Source organism: Castor canadensis, chromosome 3 (genome assembly GCF_047511655.1).
Source record: "Castor canadensis chromosome 3, mCasCan1.hap1v2, whole genome shotgun sequence".
Taxonomy (NCBI): Eukaryota; Metazoa; Chordata; class Mammalia; order Rodentia; family Castoridae; genus Castor; species Castor canadensis.
Genome location: NC_133388.1, coordinates 133,522,030 through 133,545,052, shown reverse-complemented (window position 1 = coordinate 133,545,052; position 23,023 = coordinate 133,522,030). Strand labels below are relative to the sequence as shown.

Genomic DNA, 23,023 nt, shown 5'->3' with positions numbered 1-23,023 from the left:
AAGGAAGATCCAGAACATCCTTCTAGAGCCATCCTCCTTCCACACAGTAGTGGGGAGTTGTTTCCTTGCCAGGACAGAGACACACACTATTTCTGCCCTGGTGATGGTGGTTCCTGCCTTCTTGCACAGATGATCGTCACCAACCATAGGCATTGCTGATCATGATTAGCATGAACATTCTTGTTATAGTGTATCACCTGAGGGCTCAACTAAGATATGTGTTATGCCTTCTTTTGCCTTTTGCCACATAAAGTCCACAAATGAATAGGAATTATCAGCCCCAGGAGCAGATGAACTCCTGTAACTTGCCTAGGATCTGTCACACCATATGCAATGGCAAACACCTTGTAAACGAAATCTATAAGTTGTGTTTGTTGGGTTTCTTCCACATGGAAAATACCTGAGAGTAACAATTTATAAGGAACAAAGGTTTATTTTCATTCATTGTTTCAGAGATTTCAGTTCATGGTTGCTTTGGGCCTGTGATTGTTCAGTACATCATGACAGGAATGTGTGGTGGAGGAGGCCTGTTCATCTCATGGTAGAAGGAAAGCAAAGGTAAAGAGGAAGGAGCTAGGGTCTCAATAGTCCCTTAAAGAGCATGTTCCCATTGACCTTACTTCCTCCCAGTAGGCCCCACTTCCTAAACGTTCTACCACCTCCAGTAGCACCACAGGTTGGTAATCACACTTTCAACACAGAAGCCTTGGGGGTGCATTCCAGATGCAAAGTATAGCAGTCTGCTAGGTCACTCTAAATTATCCAGATTAACCTGTGGCTAAAATAAGAACCTATAAATGGAAAAACCCGTACCTTTCCTAGGTGACTTAGCTAAAGGAATCCTCTAAAGGAGAATGCAGGAGAAAGGAGAAGGAGGAAAGAGAAAGTAAGTGTGTGTCTTTGGAAAACAGAGACAGAATAGTGGAGCAGGAGTAGAGAGGGAAGGGGCAGGTCTCAGGGGAAGAAAAGATAAAATCTTCTGGTTGGTATATTAATATCCACTGAATTCAGTCAAATGTCAATAGATGACATCCATATGACATAGAAATATAATGATAAAGCAAAGTAACTTCAAATGCTCCCACATCCCCAAACACACCCCAAATTGTCTAACTTAGGTAAGGACAGCATGGCATTTCCTCTGATGAGCATGATACCAGCTAGACTTACTGGTGTTACTGGAGCATTGTGAAAGGTGAGGTGAGTATCTGTACCTTTACTCACCAAATTGAAGCAATAGACTGACAAGTATACTACATTTCACTTCTCTGTCAAATTGTTTTCACTAACATGCAATTTCAGACTAACATATTTCCTCTTATAAGCAAAGGGAGAAATAGACTTGGCCCTAGTGAGGGAATTACAGGACTTTTTTTTCAATCAGATGTAAAGGATCCCTTGTGTCAAAAAAAATGACAGGAAAGTAGAAAGGAAAGATAACCACTTCTAACAGTTACATTATAAAAGCAAGCACATGAACATGAGCTTGAAAACACAGATGTTTTGTTTAGCAGAGTATCACTGAGCCCCAAAGTTTTTAGAGGGAGAATAACTTTAATTTATAAAGAGTGTTTCTGCTTCTCACTATTTGTTAGGGAGAGCATTTGATAAAGAATGTGGGAATTGTGAGCATATGCATGGATCAATAATGGGTCAGTAATGACATTTGTGTTTCACTGCAGAGGATACCAGATTTAATTAAATTAAAAAGAATAGAGATTGAAATATTTTAAGATCAGAACTGGGGCTCCAACATCTGATTTTCTGTTTTTACTGAATCTTTGTGAGTCCAAGTCTCTGATGTGGAGGAACTGGGGGAGGAATAAGAGGATGAGGAGTTTCTAGAATTGCACACCTTTGCTCTGTAGTCATTCATTTGATGGGCCAGAGGACAGGCAGGTTCACAGAGATGATGATGTGCAGTCATATCTCTTTCTTCCTCCTCTCCCTTCTTCATGACATAACATTCTTGGGAGCCAATACTTTCAAACATTGGGAGCTCTACATATTTGCAGAGAAGTTTCTTGCACACTTACAGAAGGTTTCACAAAGTTAAAGCATGTATATGTGGTAGAATCACGTGACATTTCTTCATTGCACAAATGCAACTTACTCGTTTGAGTAAGTGCCTTAACTGGGACAGAACCTGGCTTCAAGGAAAATATTCATAGAAGGAGATGTTTTGCATTAAGTGTAATATACATCCCCAGTGTCAGCACGATGGAGCATTCTGTGGTGTAGCTGAAATGTACAGGATGAGGGGCTGGAGGTGTAGCTTATTGGTAGAGTTCATGCTTACTGAAAAAAGTTCTAAAAAAGGAAAAGAAAGTACACAGTATGATAGTACTCCATTTTGAAGGGCAGTGATCTGGAGTCATGCATTTAGCCACTCTGAATTGATTTAGCCCCTAAAGAAATGGAAATAACCATAATACTGCCAAAGGGTTACCAAAAGACTCAAATTAGTCTTTACACAATGTAATCATACTACAAGTATTCAACTTCCTCAATTTTAAAATGACTTGAATAAGATGATTTCTAAAGTCTACCCTTGATTCCAACTTCTATGAGTCCATAGTTCCATGAAGGAGAGATTTAAGTGATCATTCTTATTGGCTAAATCAGACCATTTCTGTTTTTTTAAAATACTCAAAAAATACCACTTTATACAATACATATTTGCAAATATAAGAATTAGACCCCTCCTTTTTAGTCTTTATTTTCAATACATTTACATAATATTTGTAAACATTAGCCACATCACTTATAAATCCTCATTGTCCATTTGACTCTCTAAACCACTGCACCCTAGCAGTCACTCTGTGTTGGCAGTGGTCCACAAATAGACCTGCAGATGGGTCAAGATACCTACTTCCTCTGCCTCAGGAGGGCTTGGCAGGGGTAGGACAGCTAGAGTCCCTGAATATCCTAAATATATATCATCAGTGTTCTTAATTTCTTAGTGTGCCATAACTTGCAAAAGTTTGAGAATCATGGTCTAGACTAAATAGAGTTATCAAATAATTTCCATTCATGGTGGCTACACATAAATCGAATAAAGTATTATGGCATATGGATTCAGATGCTTTTCCTTCTAAACTTTACCAGTTTATCAGTGATCACTTGGGACTTTAGTGATTGCTACAGAATCAGGTTCACAAGTCTGAAGTTGTATTTCGTTTGTATATTCATTTGAGTTTTAAAATGCTATTTTGAGGTAGAATGGACATATACAAAACAAGTCATTTTATAAATTCTGAGGCACTGTGGAAAAGATGATCTCTTACAAGTGTAATGTGTCAGTGGTATCAAATTATATTACAAGTAATCAGATACCCAGAAATCAAGTATACTCTAATGATACTGACTTCATGATATGATGTCTTCACTGGATACACTTCTGTTTGGACAACTGCTGAAAGGAACATAGATACTGGGCAGCTGAGGTCATTTCCAATGAGGCTCTCAACTACATATAGGTGAGGCGTACTTCATCACACCAAGGACATCAACATCCCTACTGCAAGGTTACAGTACTCAAGGAAGTTCCTTTTTCATCACTATCAGGTTACTAAATGTTAAGACTCATAGCCCACCTAACTTACTGTGCTTCCAGAACTCCTTCCCCATCATCTGCCACAGTGCACCCAACCAACACCCTTCTCTGAGTAGCTCCAAGGTATGGCCTTGAAATAAGAGAGGGGGAAGAAAAGGGGCTTTCCTCCTCCCATTTCTGACAAATGGAAGTCTGAAACGGCAGTGCCCTGCCACAGCCAGTCACCACTGGGACATGGTTATTTTTGCCATTTACTAGACCTTTTAAAAAGCCTGATAACCTTCCATAGTGAATTTTACCCATTCATTCACTGATACACATAAGTACAAGGGCAAATAATTAATATGGGGGAGGGAAAAAGCCAATTCCCAACCAGGAATTAAATCACTACAAACTACGGATCCATTTAGGACAGCAAATAACCCTGTCTGAGCTGAATCAACCCAAACCAAAGGTCACATAGTGTTCAGTAATTGCATATATGGAGTTTAAAATGTATGTATATATATTTCCATATATAAAAAATCTGCAGCAACACGATGTTGCTAAAGTGGTAAGGGTTCTCATCTTCAACATTTACCTAGAAAGCAGCTGGCTCCTGATGCTGGTTTATGGCAGTAATAAAAGCAACAAGAAGCAAGTTTAAGTAAAAGTGCTCAAGGGATAAATAAGAAAAAAGGTGTACAGAGTTTGGAGGTGGGATTATCAAAGGAAATGAACAATGTTTCCTTAATGCTTTTCAGAATTTTCAGACCCAAGACATGATGTTTAGGACACACACCAAATGCTGTAGTCCTTTCTTATAGTCGAAACAAAACAAGTGATAAAAAAAAAATTTGCCTCTTCCTTTCTGTACTTTCAAGAAAATGCACAGAATAAGAGTTATTGAGATGCGCCATCTTGGGAGAAATTAAAATCAGGACATGAAGTGAGGCCGTGTGCTGTCAAGTCTCCAGGTTAGGGTTTCACAGCCAGTGTCCATGACCAGCAGGATGTGCTCAAACTGGACCACTTCCCATCTCTCATCACTGCACTTCAACCATCAGACCAGGTTTCATCCTGCCACAGACCTTCACAAATCATTGGCTCAATTGTAAGTATGGGGCCCTACTTCATCACTCCAACTATATTTTTGTCATAGTGTGGCACCTTGGGAGCTGTATGAAAAACAATGTAGATTCCATGTCCACAATAGCTTCAAACAACTGAAAATCCGTTGGCTTGGGCATGCTTCTGAATAATGCTTCCCAACACTCTGTATTGAAACAAGATTTCACTGCACCAGTGGCTTGCATCAGGCACTCACATGTGGTCCGAACTAGTTTCTGTGCTCCTTCATCCACATCTCCAACAAAAAAAAGTCTCATTCAGGTCCCCAGGATAACCATTGCAGTAAAGAGTGATATCCACATTAACAATGTCACCTTCTTGCAAAGGCCATCTATCTAGAATTCCATGGCAGGTGACTTCATTCACTGAGGTACAACAAGACTTTGGAAAATTATAATAATTCAGGGAAGAAGGATAGCAATTTCTTCCAATGCATGCCAGTGGACAATGTGGTCTCAATTTACAAGTATATCGATAACCTGCCCATGGGTCAGTGTTAATGTCACCTTCCACAGCCCAGGAAGACACCTCTTGCTTTGCCTTTTCATTTTTTGCTTTCTTATGTAGTAACTTGTAAGTGGCTCAACTTCCTTTAAAACATTCCTCCGGTCAGAAAAACAAGCCCTGGATGCCCAGCTTGAGGCAGGTGGGACACTGGAGCTTGGCCTCACTGCTGCAGCCGTCTGTCTCACACACTTGCATCTCCACAACTGCCATGCTGCCTGCTGCCTGCCTGAAGAGACTATAAATTCTTAAAAAATAGAGAATCCTTGAATTTTAAGAGTTTGAAGTTTTAAAAAATCCTTGCAATTCAAGTGAAGCCAGAATTCCTATTTTCAACTAAAATAAACTATTTCCAAGAGTGAGAAAGAAAAAGGAGAATGTCTACAATAGGCAGAAAGATAAGGGGGTTTTACTTTATTTGTTGGATTCTTCTTTTCTTTTGTGGTGCTGGGGATCAAACTAAAGCCTTCACACATGCTAGGCAAACACTCTATCACAGAGCTATATCCTGCCCAGATTTTTTTGTTGTATGTTTTGTTTTGTAGTGTTTGTTTTTTTGAGACAAGGTCGTCTTAGGTAGCCCAGGCTGGCTTCAAATTCTCAATTCTCCTACCTCAGACCCCCAAGTACTAATAAGTTTTTCTTGCAAATAAACGTGTGCCAATATTCCTGTACAAGAGTTGTTTTTGTTATGTCTTCGTATTAAACTTTGCATTTGGATAAGAAAATAGTAGACTATCCTGTCAATATTTTCTGAAAAAAAAAAAAAAAGAAAAAAAAATATTTTCTGAAAATATTGAATATTTCAGAACCTTCACATTGACAGAATTTTCACATCTTTTGATGTGAAAAACAAAATGTTACCATTTAACCTCTTTTCCACCCTTTGACTCTGAGCCACTGCTTGTTTTTTTTTTTTTCAGTGCTATGAGTCTCTTGTAAGCATCATGTGTTTCAGTCTTGCTGTTTAACCCAGTTTGCTGTTCTATGTCTTTTCCCTTTTGCAGCATTCAGTATTCTTTCTTTGTTCTGTACATTGAATGTTTTGATTATGACATGTCTAGGGGTTGTTTCTTTTTTGGTCCTGATGGTTTAGTGTTCTGTAAGCTTCCTGTACCTGGATGACTCTCTTTTTCTCTAGGTTGGGGAAGTTTTCAGCTATTATTTTATTGAATAGATTGTCTGTGCTTTTAGTTTGTATTTCTTCTCCTTCTATACCTATGGTTCATAGTTTGGTCTTTTCATGGTGTCCCAGAGGTCTTGCATGTTCCATTCATATTTTCTTAGCATTTTTTCATGATCTTTTACTGTTTGGTCTAATTCCTCTACTATGTCTTCTGTTCCTGGTACTGTATTTTCAACTTGCTCCACTTGGTTCACCAAGCTTTCAATTGAGATTTTTATTTGGGATATTGAGCTGTTTATTTCAGGTTGATTATTTTTTAGGATTTCTATATCTTTATTGATTTTTCTCTTTCATATTCTCACAGTCTTCTTAATTTCATTCATCTGTTTGTATTCTCTTTGAGATCATTTATTTGTTTAATCACATCCTCTCTGAGATCAGACACTAGCTTTTGTGTCTCTTCTTTGAGCTCATTAATCATTCTTACTATTACTTTTTGGAATTCAAGATTTGATATTTACTCTTCACAGTTGTTTAAATCCTTAGGGTGGAGTTGGCTTTTGAGGGCGAGCTGTTGCCTTGCTGCTTCAAGATTTTGTATTGAGATTTACACATCTGGGGTTGTTTTGGGTTCAGGGTTTCCAAACCCTTATGCCCCTATGTTTGGGGTTTTATGTTGAGCTCTGATGTGTTTTCCTATCTCTAGATGGTGGGGTAGAGGCTCGATAGTATTCTCTTCTGCTTCTTACTCTCGTGGGGCTGGATTCTATTTAGGGTAGGGAGGTTTAGCTGTTAAACCTACTACATTTGTGAAACTGCAGCCTTGAAATTACAGCAATCCCTCAAGAAGGTCAGTTATTACTACTGTTCCAGTGTTTTGGTTGTGTATTAGAGAAAGGATGTTATCTTCGAGGTCCTGAAAGGATAAAGGTAGTAGGGGTTGTGGTGGGAGGGAGACAGAGGGAAAGGTCTAGTGGGTTATATGAGGTGAGAACTTTATGGAGCAGGAAGGAATGGTAGCTTGGGTATTAGAAGAGTATGATTAAGAAGACTGGGATGTGATGAAAAGTGTCAGTAGATGTTGAAATGGGTGAGAAGAGGGGATAACAATAAAACAAGGTTGGACAGATGGACAGACAGAAATGGATACAACAAAATTGCAGGATTGACCTGGGGTTCAGTTTAACCACTAGCAGTGTGGGTAATGAAAGATGATTGTGGGTGTGTGGACAGTAAAGGGAGAAATCAAGAGCTAGAGAGAGGTTGTGGTTGTCGTTAGATGGAAAGTGTGAGTTGGGGAGGATGATAGAAAGGGGGAGAGGATGAAATGGTTGAAGGTTGAAGACTGAAATGCTGTCCTCTCATGATGACCCAGAGTGGGAAGAGCTTGAGAGAAAATTGGGGTGCAAGAATGTGTAGCTGCTGTTTGAATACACAGCACAAGAAGATATAGGTAGACAAATATAAAATCTACATTGCAGTCTTCACAGCAACAAACACAAATTTTACATTAAAAGATGGTAAATTTTCTAATGTTCTTCAGAGCAACTTATGTTTCTCTCCCTACCCCCCCACTTCGTGACTGAGTCTTTCACTACACCAGAAGGCAGTCTAATTGGATACCTGGCTCTGGAGCCATGACTCATGTTGGGGAGGAGAGGGTGTTTGGAGACCTTAGCTGGGTCTCTTGACAATTTGCCAGTCTTATGCCATCACCTGTTGCAGCTTTCCCCTCTTCCTGCTCTTCCTGTCTATAGGTGTGCCCAGAGACAGGATTTTGCTAGGTGTCCTCACTGACAGAAGACTGGTGCCAGCAGTTCCTTAGGGGCTTTCAGTGCCAAGGGCCCTGTGTTCCCCCAGCCCAGGGAAGGTCCTTGTTCAAAGGCACCCATGTGGAGCACGTCAGCTTTTTCTCTGAGATTTCCAGAAACTTTCCTCAGAGAGGCATGCTGGAAACCGTACCCCAGACACCATGCAAGGTTCTTGTGATGCACTTACTGCTTTCCCTCCATCAGTGGAGGAGTTGGTGGTCTGTGAGGATGAAGCAGAGACTCCCAGATGGTGCAATAGAGAGTACTAGGCTTCTGTGCACCATGGGAAAGTAGTCCTCCTGGAGCACCCAAAGTAGTAAAGCGTGGAGCATGGGGTCTGCTTGCGCTTGTTAGTGGGTTCCCTGTGCCAGTGCCTGTGGGGCAATGGAGCCAGCCAGTGTGTGCCTTCCAGCACCTGCAGGGCCCAGTTCCTGCTTGTGCATGGCTGCGGACTTCCAGGTGCTGAGCAGAGCAGCCACTGCAGTATGGGAAAACAAAGCCAGCGGGGGTGTGGAGCAGTGGGGCCCTGAGGTCTGCTTGTGCAGGGGTGCGTATTTTCCAGGCATTTCAAGGTGTGGGGTGTTGAGCTCTGGAGCAGTGAGGAGTGTGGAGCTCAGAGCCTCTTTGCATGCCACAAAGGGAGGCTTACTGCGCAGACTGAGGGGGACTGGAACCCAGGAGACACCAAGGGCGGGATGGGGGGGGTCAGGAGTACTGACCTGCGAGTATTTTTTGTAGTTGGTTGTTTCTCTCTTTGCGAATACACAGAAAACTCTGTTTCTCACAGGTTATAGGACCTGGTGGGTATCCATTGGGGTCCCCAGTTAGGCAGGGTCCCCAGCTTTTCGGGTTAGTTAGGCGCCACGGAGATTTAGGGCTATCAATAATCCACTATCTTGCCCCATCCACAGATAAACATGTGCCAACATTCCTGTGCAAGAGTTGTTTTTGTATTAAACATTAGAACTTTGCATTTAGATAATAAAATAGTAGACTGTTTTATCAATATTTTCTGAAAATAACATGTAGATTACATTTGGGAGTATAGACATTTTTACTATGTTGATTCTACCAATCCATGAGCATGGGAAATTTCTCCACTTTCTATAGTCTTCCTTAATCTCTTTCTTCAGAAGTTTATAGTTTTCCTTGTAGAGGTCATTCATATCCTTTGTTAAGTTTACTCCTAGGTATTTGATTTTTTTTAAGACTATTGTAAATGGAATTGTTTTCATATATTCTTTCTCAGTTTGTTAATTATTAGTGTATAGAAATGCTAATGATTTTTCTATGTTGATTTTATATCCTGCTACCTTGCTATAGCTGTTGATGGTGTCTAGGAGCTTTTGAGTAGAGTTTTTTGGGTCTTTAAGGTATAGGATCATGTCATCTGCAAATAGGGATATTTTGACAGTTTCTTTACCTATTTGTATTCCTTTTATTCCTTCTTCTTGCCTAATTGCTCTGCCTAGGAATTCTAGTACTATGTTGAATAAGAGTGGAGATAGTGGGCATCCTTGTCTACTTCCTGATTTTAGAGGGAATGGTTTCAGTTTTTCTCCATTAAGTATAATGCTGGCTGTAGGTTTGTCAAATATAGCTTTTATAATGTTGAGGTACTTTCCTTCTATTCCTAGTTTTCTTAGAGCTTTTATCATGAATGGTGTTGGATCTTATCAGAGGCTTTTTCTGCATCTATTGAGATGATCAAGTGGTTTTTGTCTTTGCTTCTTTAATGTGGTTTATTACGTTTATTAATTTTCATATGTTGAACCACCCCTGCATTCCTGGGATGAAGCCTACTTGGTGTTGGTGAATGATCTTTTTGGTGTGTTGTTGAATTCGGTTTGCCATTATTTTGTTGAGGATTTTTGCATCAATGTTCATTAAGGAGATTGGCCCATAGTTCTCCTTTTTGGAGATGTCTTTGCCTGGTTTTGGGATAAGTGTAATACTGACTTCATAAAATGTGTTAGTCAGTTTTCCTTCCCTTTCTATTTCATAGAACAGTTTAAGGAGGGTTTGTATCAGTTCTTCTTTAAAGGTCTGATAGAATTCAGCAGATAATCCATCAGGTCCTGGACTCTTCTTTTTGGGGAGACTCTTGATTGCTGCTTCAATTTCATTTTGTGTTATAGATCTATTCAGGTGATTAATTTCCTCTTGGTTCAGTTTTGGATGATCATATGTATCTAGAAATCTGTCCATTTCTTTAAGATTTTCGAATTTATTTGAGTATAGGTTCTCGAAGTAGTCTTGATGATTTCCTGTACTTCCATGGTGTTTGTTGTTATCTCCCCTTTTGCATTCCTGATTCTACTAATTTGGGTTTTTTTCTCTCCTCATTTTAGTCAGGTTTGCCAGGGGTCTGTTGATCTTGTTTATTTTTTCAAAGAACCAACTTTTTGTTTTATTAATTCTTTGTATGGTTTATTTGGTTTCTATTTCATTGATTTCAGCTTCTATTTTTAGTATTTCTCTTCTTCTATTTGTTTTGTGATTTCCTTGTTCTTGTTTTTCTAGGAGTTTGAGATGTATCATTAGGTCACTGATTTGAGATCTTTCAGTCTTTTTAATATATGCACTCATGGCCATAAACTTTCCTCTCAGGACTGCCTTTTCTGTGTCCCATAGGTTCTGGTAGGTTATGTTTTCATTTTCATTGACTTCCAGGAACTTTTTAATATCCTCTTTTATTTCATCAATGACCCATTGTTCATTAAGCAATGGGTTATTCATTTCCAGCTGTTTGCATGTTTTTGTCTTTATTTTTATTGTTGAGTTCTAGTTTTATTGCATTGTGATCAGATTGAATGCATGGTATAATTTCTATTTTCTTATATTTGCTGAGGCTTTCTTTGTGCCCTAGGATATGATCTAGTTTGGAGAATGTTCCATGGGCTACTGAGAAGAATGTGTATTGTGTAGAAATTGGATGAAATGTTCTGTAGACATCGACTATGTCCATTTGATCTATGGTATATTTTAGATCTAGGATTTATTTTATTGCTTTTTGTTTGGATGACCTATCTATTGATGATAATGAGATGTTAAAGTCTCCCATGACCACTGTGTTGGAGTTAATATATGCTTTTAGGTCCTTCAGGGTATGTTTGATGAAATTGGGTACATTGACGTTGGATGTATATAGGTTGATAATTGTTATTTCCTTTTGGTGTATTTCCCCTTTTATTAGTATGGAATGTCCTTCTTTATCTCATTTGATCAACGTAGATTTGAAGTCTACTTTGTCAGAGATAAGTATTGCTATTCCTGCCCGTTTTGGGGGGCCATTGACTTGGTAAATCTTCCAGCCTTTCATCCTAACCCTATGCTTATTTCTGTCAGTGAGATGGGTCTCCTGTAAGCAACAAATTGTTGGATCTTCCTTTTTAATCCATTTCCTCAAACGGTGCCTTTTATGGGGGAATTAAATCCATTAACATTAAGTGTTAGTACTGATAGGTATATGGTGATTCCTGTCATTTAGTTGTCTTAGTTGTTTGAAGGTTTGATTGTGTGTACCTAAGTTGAGATTACTGTGTACTTTCTTGCTTTTTCTTTTCCTTTAGTTTGGTGCTGCCTGTCCTTTCTTGGTTATGTTGGGTTTCACTTTCTGTGTGCAGAGTCCCTTGAAGAATCTTTTGTAGTGATTGCTTTGTGGTCACATATTGTTTTAGTTTCTGCTTATCATGGAAGACTTTTATTGCTCCACCTATTTTGAATGATAGTTTTGCTGTGTAGAGTATCCTGGGGTTGAAGTTATTTTCACTCAGTGCCAGGAAGATCTCATCCCAAGCTCTTCTTGCTTTTAATGTACTGTTGAGAAGTCTGCTGTGATTTTGATGGGTTTACCTTTGTATGTTACTTGTTTTTTCTCTTTTACAGCCTTCAATATTCTTTCCCTAGTTTCTGAACTTGTTGTTTTGATGATGATATGTCGTGGGGTAGTTCTATTTTGATCTGGTCTGTTTGGTGTTCTTGAGGCCTCTTGCATCTATATGGGAATAGCTTTCTCTAAATTTGGGAAATTTTCTGTTATTATTTTGTTGAATATATTACACATTTCCTTTGCTTGCACCTCTTCTCCTTCTTCAATGCCCATGATTCTCAGGTTTGGTCTTTTGATGGAGTCAGTGAGTTCTTTCATTTTCTTTTCACAGGTCTTGAGTCATTGAACTAATAGTTCTTCAGGTTTTCCTTTAATTACCATTTCATCTTCGTGTTCTGAGATTCTGTCTTCTGTTTGTTCTATTCTGCTGGATTGGCCTTCCGTTTTGTTTTGCAATTCTGTTTCGTTCTTTTTTCTGAGGTTTTCCATATCCTGGGTCGTTTCCTCTTTAATGTTGACTATTTTTGTCCTAAGTTCATGTATCTCTTTATTAATCATGTTCTTTGTTTCACTTTGGTGTTATTCAATGCTTCTATGGTTTCCTTTATTTCTTCTTTTGCTTTTTCTAATTCTCTATTTTTGTTGTCTTGGAATTTCTTGAGTGTCTCCTGTACATTTTGGTTGACCATATCCAGTATCATCTCTATAAAATTCTCATTGAGTACCTGTAGTATTTCTTCTTTTTGATGATTCTTGTGGGCGTCATTGGGTTCTTTGTCTTCATTTTGTTCATTTTGTTGGAGTCTGGGTCTGAGTATCTGTTTTCTTCATTTCCCTCTGGTTCCTGTACTAATTTTTTGCTGTGGGTAAACTGGTTTCCCTGTTTTTTCTGTCTTCCCGTCATTGCTCTTGCTGGTGTTATTGTCCCTGTACTGTGTGCAATTAAGTATTTTCTGGCTTGTAATAATAGCACTAGTGATATTTAGAATGGAAGGGTGAGAGGATATGGAAAGCAAAGAAGTTAAAGGAATAGGGAAAAACAAATAAACAAGTAGAAAAAAACAAACAAACAAACAAACAAGTTTCAAATATATAAATAGGGAGAGACAGTGTACTAATCAACCGTAAGCTGAAAAGGCATTAGAGAGACAGAGAGAGGATTGAAAATAAAAAATAAAAATAAAAAAATAAAATATAAATAAATGAAAAAAAAATATAAAAATCTCCAAGTTCAAATGCAATAAAGTTTCAGTCTTAATAATTTTGGTGTTCATCCCTCAGCATCCATTCCTGGCGATGGTGCCTCAGATGTTCTGTAGTTGTCTCATCAAAGGGGAAAAATAAAATAAAACAAAACCACACAAAGCAAAATAAAAACCCCACAAAGTGTCCCAAGTTCAAATGCAATACAGTTTCAGTAACTTTTTCAGCATGCAGGTGTAGTTTGGTAGTTGTCTCATCAAAGGTAAGGAGAGAGAAAAGAAAAAGAAAAAAAAAAAAGTCTGGAGACAGTTCTGTGAATGGCTATCTGAGACTGTGGCTTACCTGCCCGCTGCTGTCAGTCTGCTGTTGCTGGTGGTGTTATTTATGCAGATCTCAGGGGTGAGCTTAGCACTCACCTGGCCTCCAGGCTTTGTTTACTCAGAGTTCTCCTGTGCATGAGCCTCTGCTACAAGCTTTCCCCTTTCCAAGCACACTGGGGGAGGTGACACTGCACCCGCTTTCTCTGGCCTGCATGTTTATTTATAGCTCACGTGGGAAGTGGGTCTTTCCCCCTCTCCTGTGGAGTTTTCCTCCCTCTGCCACTTATACAAGCTCTCCTGCTCCTGGTTGCTGGGCATGTGCCGCTGCTCCTTCCTTCTCCACCAGGCTTCTTTATTTACAGTTCTGAGAGATTCCCCTCCCCCCCTCTTCGGTGCTCAGGGCTCCCTGCCCTCTTTGCTATGTGTCTTTATTGTTCTTATTGCTTATTACTCAGTTTCTCTTTTTTTCTCTGGGTGGGGGTCGGTCTGTCCAGGGGGCTATGCTGATCTGGCCCAGGGTTGTCTGTGGGAGTACTGTGTACCACTTAGCTCACCTTGTGGTCCGTGTCTTCCCAAGCCATCTGGGCACCGGCGTCTGGTGGTGGCCCAAGGGTCCTCCTTGTTTCTCCATTTAACATGAAGTGGAGATGCTCTGCGCAGGCTGGAGGTGTGGAGGGGTCAAAATTTTGCCTCTTCTCAGTGGTTTTTCCTGTAAGGTGAATCTCCAGCATCTTTCCAAGATTTTTCTTTAGGAGGCACGCTTTCTGCTTCCTCCCTCTAGCCGCCATCTTGGAATCAGGTCTCCTCTTCTTTTTAAAGAGACTTCAACAGATTTCGGTATTCCATGTTCATACTGTGTTGGAAGTACATCAACCATATTCATCATCTTTTACCCTCCCCCTTCCACTAGTGCCCTCCCCTTACCATGACCTGTTTTACATCCTGTCTTTCATTGTTTAAGTGTCTGTTTGTTGTTCAGTGGGGGTTTTGCCTTAGTATTTTACATGTAAATATTCTGCTATTGTGCTTAGTCAGTCTAACCCCCTCCACTGCTCTTCTATACCTTTTCCTAGTGACCCTGTATTGTTCAACAGTTTTCAGTGTGTTTCTTGTTCCTACATTGATGTATTTCATTATTATTCACTGTCTATCAGTTTTCTTCTTTTCCTCCTCCCTTAATATCCTCTAAGAGTCCCATTTTTGGAAATGTGTTCTGTATGTAATTCTATGTATATATGGTAATACTTGCATTTGCACTGGATCTGTCTTTCATATATAAGATGAAACATGTGACCTTTCTCTTTCTGAATTTGGCTAACTTCACTCAAGATGATGATGTTCTCCAATTTCATTCATTTACCTGGTAATCACAAGATTTCATTCTTCTTCGTGGCTGAATAATATTCCATTATATATGAGTACATATATATAATTTTCACAATCTATTCATCAGTTACATGGTATTGCTGTTTCTATATCTTGTCTATTGTGAATAATGATGCAATAAACATAGGTGTACAAGTGCTTTTATTGTATCTTGACTTACATTCCTTCAGATATATGCCTAGGAATGGTGTTGCTGGATCATATGGCAGTTCTATTTTTAGTTTTTTGAGAAGCCTCCACACTGTTTTCCATAGTGGTTGTACTAATTTATATTCCCACCAACAGTGTATGAGCATTCCTTTTTTCCCACATCTTCACCAGCATTTGTTGTTTGTGTTCTTGATGATAGCCACTGTAACAGGAGTGAGGTGGAATCTTAACGTGGTTTTGATTTGCATTTCATTTATGGTCAGGGTTGTTAGGCATTTCTTCATGTGTTTTTTAGCCATTTGTACTGCTTCCTTTGAAAAAGCTCTGTTCTGTTCATTTGCCCATTTTGTCATTAGGTCACTGATTCTCTTGGAATTCAGTTTTTTTGAGCTCCATGTACATTCTGCTTACTAATCTCTTGTCAGATATACAGTTGGCAAAGATTTTCTCCCATTCTGTGTCTGGCTGCCTCTTCAGTCTGGTGACTATTTCCTTTGCTGTGCAGGAGGAGTTTAGTTTCCTACAGTCCCATGTGTCAATCTTTTCTCTTCATTGCTGAGCCTTGGAGTTCTAGTTAGGAAGTTTTGCCCATGCCTATATGGTCCAGTGTTTTCTCTGCTGTTTCCTTCCCTAGTTTCAAAGTATTAGGCCTTATATTATCAGGCCTTATACTAAGGTCTTTGATCCACTTTGAATTGATACTTGTATTGGTGAAAGACATGAATCTTGTTTCAGTCTTATATGTGCAGATATCCAGTTTTTCCTGCAATATATTTTTAAATATGGAATGCTTCATGAATTTGCGTGTCATTGTTGTGCAGGGGCCGTGCTAATCTTCTCTGTTTTGTTCCAATTTTAGTATATGTGCTGCCGAAGCAAGCACTGCAGTATTTTTTGAAGAGTCTGTTTGTCTCCATTTATAAATTTGAGCAACTTTATCAAAATACAAGTGGGTATAGCTATATAGATTTATGTCTGGGTCTTCAATTCTGTTGGTCTTCCTGTTTCTATGCCAGTGCCATGATGTTTTTATTGCTATGGTTCTGTAGTGTAGTTGAACTCAGGTTTTGTAACCTCCAGTGTTGCACTTTGTGCTTACTATTACCTTGGATATTTGCAGTCTTTTGTGTTTCCATATGAATGTTAGGGTTGATTTTCAATCTCTGTGATGAATGTCATTGGGATTTTGATGGGGATTGCACAGAACATATAGATTGCCTTTGGCAGTAGAGCAATTTTCATGATATTAATTCTGTCAATCCATGAGGATGGGAGATCTTTCCATCTTCTGATGTCTTCTTCAATTTCTTTCTTCAGTGGTTTATACTTTTCATTGTAGAGGTCTTTCACTTCCTTTAAGTTTATTCATATGTGTATATGTGAATATATATATAAAAATATAAATAAATAAATATATATATTTATATATTTAAAATATATATATATATATTTATTTTATTTTTTTTTTGGCGGTTCTGGGGCTTGAAATCAGGGCCTCCATTTTGAGCCACTCCACCAGCCCTTTTTGTGTTAGGTATTTTCAAGAGAGGGTCTCACGAACTATTTCCCTGGCTGGCTTTGGACCTTGATCTTCCTGATCTTTGTCTACAGAGTAGCTAGGATTACAGGCATGAGGCACCAGTGCCTGGCTGAGGCTATTGTAAATGGAATTGTTTTCCTAAATTCTTTCTCAGTATGTCCACTGTTGGTATATTAAAAAGCTATTGATTTTGTATCCTACTACTTTGCTGAAAGTGTTTATGATGTCTCAGATTTTTCAGTGACTTTTTACAGGTCTTTTAGGTATAAGATCATGTCATCTGCAAATAGGGATTATTTGACTTTTGTTTCCTATTTGAATTCCATTTATTTCTTCTTCCTGTCTTATTTCTCTGGCTTTTAATTCCAAAATTATGTTGAATAAGAGTGGAGAGTGGACACCCTTTTCTTGTTCCTAACTTCAGAGGAAATGGTTTCAGTTTATCCCCACTTAGGATGATGTTGGCTATAGGCTTGTTATAGATAGCTTTTATTGTGTTGAGGTACATTCCTTCCATTCCTGGTTTCATCAGCGCTTCTATCAAGAAAGGATTTTGAATTTTGTCAAAGACTTTTTCTACATCTATTGAGATGATCATGTGGTTTTTGTTCTTGCTTCTGTTTATATGCTGTATCACATTTATTGATTTATGTATGTTTAATCATACCTGCATCCTTGAAATGAAAGTGACTTGATCATGGTGAATAATCTTTTTGATGTGTTGTTGAATTCAGTTTGCCAGTATTTTGTGGAGAATTTTTGCATCTATGTTCATTAAGGTAAGTGGCCTATAATTCTTTGTGTGTGTGTGTGTGTGTCCTTGTCTGGTTTGGGGATAAGTGTAATACTGGCTGTGTAGAATGAGTGTGTTGGTGTTCCTTCCTTTTCTATTTCATGGAATATTTGAAGGAGTGTTGATATTAGTTCTTCGTTAAAGGTGTGGTAGAATTTAGCAATAAATCCATTGAGTTCTGCTTTTCTTTTTTGGGAGACACTTTATTGCTGCTTTAATTTCATTGCTTTTTATATATTTGTTTATGGAGTTTATATCCACTTGTTTCAATTTTGGTTGGACATATTTATATAAAAATTTATCTATTTCTTCTAGATTTGCCACTTTATTTAAATATAGTTTTTTGAATTATGCCCTAATGATCCACTGGATTTCACTGGTATTTGTTGTGATATCCCCTATTCATCTCCAATTTAATTTTTTAAATCATCTTTTTCATCCTCCTTTTAGTAACATTCTCAAAGGATTTATCAATTTTATTTAGCTTTTCAAAGAACCAACTTTTTGTTGTTTCTTTGTACAGTTCATTTGGTCTCTATTTCATTATTTTCAGTCCTTATTTTTATTACCTTTCTTTTTCTATTGGTTTTAGGTGTAGCTTGTTCTTGTTTTTTTAGGAATTTGAGATGCAGTATACTTTTAATCCAAAAATATGATCTATTTTAGAGAAAGTTACATGGGCTACTGAGAAGAATGTGCATTGTATTGCTATTAGATGAAATACTCTGTAGATATCTATTGAGTTTATTTGGTCTATGGTGCCATTTAATTATGAACTCTCTTCATCGATTTTTTTCTGGATGACCTATCTGTTTGTGTCACTGTAGCAGTGAAGTCTCCCATTATGATTGTGTTGGGGTCTATCTGTGTTTTTGAGTCCAGTAGTATATGTGTAACGAGGTTGGGTGCACCAACATTGTATACATATAAGTTAACAATTCTTATTTCCTCTTGATGTATTGTTCCTTTTATTACTATGAAGTGACTTTCTATATCTTTTCTGACTCATTTAGGTGTATTAAATTTACACATAGCTACTCCTTCCTGTTTTCATGGTCATTTGCTTGGTAAATCTTTTTCTACCCTTTCACCCTAAGCCAATGTTTGTTTCTGTCAGTGAGAAAGGTAAACAACAAATTGTCAGGTTCTGCTTTTTAATCCAGCTCATCAATCTAGTCTTTTGATGGGGGAGTTGAGACCATTAACAGTCAGTGTTAAAATGGAGAGGAATATGGTAATTCCTGCAATTTTTGTTGCTTTTGAGTTGTGTATATGTGTGTGTTTGTGTTTGTGTATGTGTGTATGCAACTGGTTGATTCTTTGCTTCTATACAGTTGCTTATCTGCTCATCTCATGAGATTTAATTATTCCCATCCTGTCATGGTTATGTTTATCTTCATCTTCTGTGTGTAAGATTCCTTTAGTATCTTCTGGATAATCAAAAAGGGAAAAATGTTAGTGTCTGAATTTCTTCCTTGCCGTGGAGTGGAGTGGATTTCTTCCGTGGTCCATGAGTACACTGGAAGCTCCCCTGCATTACTGGTCAAGTTTTAGTCTGCAGTTTTCATATGTCCCCTCTGGGTGGCACCCTCCCAAGCCATGCAAGTCTGAGTCCATTTAGGCAGAGGTTTTCTCTCAGTCCCTGCCCCTCCTTGGGAAAGTTATACTGGACTAAGTGGAAAGCAGTGTACCCTTCCCTGCCAGGCAGGTTTAGGGGACCCTTCTCTTGTTGTTTAGCCAAATGCTCCTCTTAGTGGGTGCTGACAGTTTCAGCTTGCTTAGTTAGGAGGCCTCTGGGAAATGGTCACAGGGGACTGAGCAGGAAGCAGCTGCCCCTTTCCCCTGCTGGGCAAGTCTGAGAGCTTTAGCTCAGGTCATTAGGCCAAAAGCTCTTCTCTGATGGGCGCATTCAGATTCAGCTCGCTACTAAGCTTCTCAGAGGTGGTCGAATGAGTTATTTCTCACAGGCTGGGTTCAGGCTTGGCTAGCCTGCACCCACACCATCTTCCTTGCATAGAGAAGTTCAGGCTTAGCCTCAAGCCACAGCACCCCTTCCTCACCAGGCAGGGTGGGAGATTTCACTCAGTTTATTAGGCCAAAAGATTAATAAGCTGGCATGGTACAGTTAGATGCCCACAAACTGAGCTGGGCAGTGAGGTACCCCTTGGAACTGAAAGTGGTTAGCTCACTTGAATGGTTTGTGGGCACCTCTCTCTGGTATTGGCAGGTTGGCAGGTTGGCAGTCTGTGGTTGTTCCCTTTCTCCGCAGTCTGGGACTCCCCTGGCTTTTGGAAGTCTTGCAGTCCTGTGTGTGGATTTTTAGTACTTGTGAAAAACACAAAATGGATTATCATTCCATAATCATTCTATTTTGCTCTTGCAGTCTAAAAAAGCTGTCTTTTTCACATAATGACCACTAGCTAGCTGGTCACATTTGTGCTGAAGATGTGAGTGTGTCCACACTTGATCAGAGGCCTCAGAGATTGCTATGCCCAATGATCAGCTGAAATCCTTTTCTGTTAAAGATGAACATTGCCCTGGTACCACTTTTAAGTCACATTGTATTTATTTTCCTGCTTAAGAACTGCATAGGCTAGTTTTAAATATTTTAAACACCTCTAATAAGCTATAGAAATTGCTAAGACTAGAAGTACTCTGGTTAATGATCAAAATGATGTGGTCAGAGGAAAAGCAAGCGTTATTAAATATGAATGCAATCCTTACCAACATAAAATTAAACCATTTTTCTCAATAAAAAAGGCTAGTCCAAAAAAGGTCTCCTTCTATAAAGATTTATCATTTTCCAATCAGGGTAAAAGGAACATAGAGTAATTTACTAATTTTATTTTATGCTATGTGCCTGCCTTAAAGATATCTTACTAAAAACTGGTATCTGACACAACAGAATGACATTTGTAGAATGTAATATCAGAGTGACAGTACTGAGTTTGATTGTTACAGACCATTAAACTCTTTGTGTACTAAATGGTTACATCTTAATTATGTATATAGAACATTGGTCCAATAACATAAAAATAGAGAACAGCATCTAGAAATTTATCTCATTCAATGTTCAGAAATAAAAAGGCTGATATTCTTTCCATTATTTTCTGTAGGCAAGTCCTTGTTCAAACTGAAATCCGATGGCAATTAAATTCTGGGGTGTTTTTCAAGTTACTGCATAAAGAGGATGCTGAAGGCCATCGCTATATGGAATACTGCAACACAAGGACTCTTTTGCTCACCAATTCTGGTGCACTTCCAAAATATTCCCAACAGTCCAGTTTTATTTCTGTCCAGGAGGCTGGGTTCAAAGGATCTGATGTAAGCACATGTGCATATAAGCAGCAAGATTACAGTCAACAGAATCTGAAATTTGAAAATGGCAGACACAGTGAGGCCAGCAATGCCCCCCATATCACCCTTCTACCGCAGGCAGAAAAGGTGTCTAATTACCAATATTTTGATCTTTGCTCAGTGGGGAGCAGAGAAACCACTGTGCATTTTTAGGAAGAAAGGAATTCATTACAGGAAATTAGGTGTGCACAAAAGATCCAGAAGGGCTGGACAAATGGTCTTCATGAAGGATTATTAGAACACAGAAGATCCATCCTTCCAGAGAAGCTAGTACTTCTACAACCAACTGGACATTGGGCAAAGGCTGTAACAAGTCTAGTGACCACAGGACACTCTACTCTCAATACCCAGAAGCTGGAAATTCGATGTCTCCAAGACCTGCTTGTTGGCATGACAACTGAATAGAAATGGCCTACGCCTCATCCCATCTTCCAAAACTCACTAAAGTGTGTCAATTCTTAACCAGATTCCTATCTGCATGGTAGTCTGGGAAATAATTTTTTTTTTAAAAATTAACTTTGTAGTCTCCGCTGTTCAAGAAAGAACAGAAAAGTGGCAATGCACAACAAAGGCCGATCAACCATATCTAACACATTTAGATTTGTGTTGTCCTGTGCATTTCTTTTCCTGTGTTAGCCCTCAGGATGGAGGGAAGCCCTGTCCAAAGTTCAGGCTTTGGACTGGCTGCACTGCAGAGGATAAAGGAAGCTAGTGTGTAGGGGAGTAGGGGTGGGAATGTTCAGTTGGGCAGTGCCTATCAAGAACTGTGTGATCTAGGATCTGACTATACCTCCAAGCTCACAAGTTAGCCTGCTACTGTTTCATAGGTGCTGGAGAGAAGAGACTCTAGAGTCAGAAATGTTGCACCCCCAAGAGCCCATCACAGATGCCTGCACACACAGTGGGTCACATCTCAGGAGAGGAGTGCTATTTTCTAATAAGCACAAATAAGCCTGCTCTTTGACAGTCCTAAAGGTTTCCAACTGCAAAAACAACCCTAGGGACAGGCCTGGCAAAGAGTGGTCAGGGACTTGCTTTGTTGGCACACCCTAAAGGAACATGCAGAGGAGTGTCTCTCCTAATCTCCTTCTTTCCCTGTCCTGTCCACCTCCTTCTGTTTCAGGCTCAGGTGCAGTGGTGGTAATTATGGATGCTTTTCGGGGGAGCATGGATTTATTTTGGGGTAGAGGTGACTTCTATACATAGGAAAGAAATTGCCTTAATTTTACTAAGGGAGGTGGCAGGTTTTTAAGGACTTGTATTCTCCTGACTGACTCCCAGAGTTGCTGTCCAGCTACTTGACTCCTCTCTAGGGTGACCTATGGCCCAAGTGTCTATGTGACTATGGTTTCTTGGGGTATGAGACTTGCAGTACCATAATGAACACAGTTGATCATGCTACACCTTTAGTACTTGCAAGGATGCTCAAACCACAGGGCTGTGTTCACTATACCACAGAACCAGATCTGTCCCCCTCCCATTTTATCCACTTTGAAATTCACTTCTAAGTATGGGTATAAATGCAAAATTTGGTTAAGGGCTTACTTAAAGATAGAATTTTCCCTCTTAAACAATCAATACCTAATTCAGTTATACTACGTGTGACTATGTATTATGTTTTAAGCCCACAAAATATTCTAGACCAAAACTCAGTTCTTACTGTGTCTGAGAGACCTCAAAAGGGAGCCCTCTCTGAAAGCAGGAAAGAAAGGGATAGGAGAAAGGGCTTCCTCATGCTTTCCCCTGCTCTGATCTACAGAGCCCTTGGTTGTTCCAAAGACTATCCTCTTGTCATATGAAGATCAGAATGAAACCATCTATATATAAGTTACAGTGACTTAAGAGAAGCTATAAGCAACCTGAGAATTTGAAGAGTTCATAAGCTTGTGCTTCCTTCCCAGCATACCACAAGGCAGCCTCGCTATCATCTATACAGAGTGCAATAAGCCAAGGGGCAGAACCCTATGATGCAAATCCATTTCCTTCCATTAAACTGAAGTTTTAGGGCTGATGAAGGCATATGAAGGGTCCTCCCCACCAAAAGGCTCATGTATTAAAGGCTTTGCCCCCTGCCGGTGGATACAGTCATTAAGCAGTGGTTGGATCCTGAATCCTCTGACCTATTAATGGTTAATCCACTTATGCATTCATAATTTGCTGGCATTATTGGGAGGCAATGGAATCTTTTGGAGACGGGACCTAGGATGGAGAAGGTAGGTCACCTTCCTCCCTTAACTTGTTTTCTCAGGTGTTTGACACAGCAATGAAAAGTGACCAATACACTTGGCTTTTTTTAAAGTCATGTTGACAGCAAAGGAAATGCTTCTTGCATAAT

General features: G+C 39.2%; 1 non-coding gene and 2 pseudogenes across 1 annotated transcript; all 3 read right to left on the bottom strand.

The window, feature by feature from the left end:
* Positions 1-4,431: 4,431 nt before the first annotated feature.
* On the bottom strand, positions 4,432-8,673 carry LOC109702818 (methionine aminopeptidase 1 pseudogene; annotated as a pseudogene).
* Positions 8,674-15,774: 7,101 nt separating this feature from the next.
* Positions 15,775-15,881, bottom strand: LOC141421992 (U6 spliceosomal RNA). Its single transcript, XR_012446661.1, has one exon. It is a non-coding gene; the product is annotated as a U6 spliceosomal RNA (small nuclear RNA).
* Positions 15,882-20,505: 4,624 nt separating this feature from the next.
* On the bottom strand, positions 20,506-20,902 carry LOC109702819 (protein kish-A pseudogene; annotated as a pseudogene).
* Between the last annotated feature and the right edge of the window lie 2,121 nt (positions 20,903-23,023).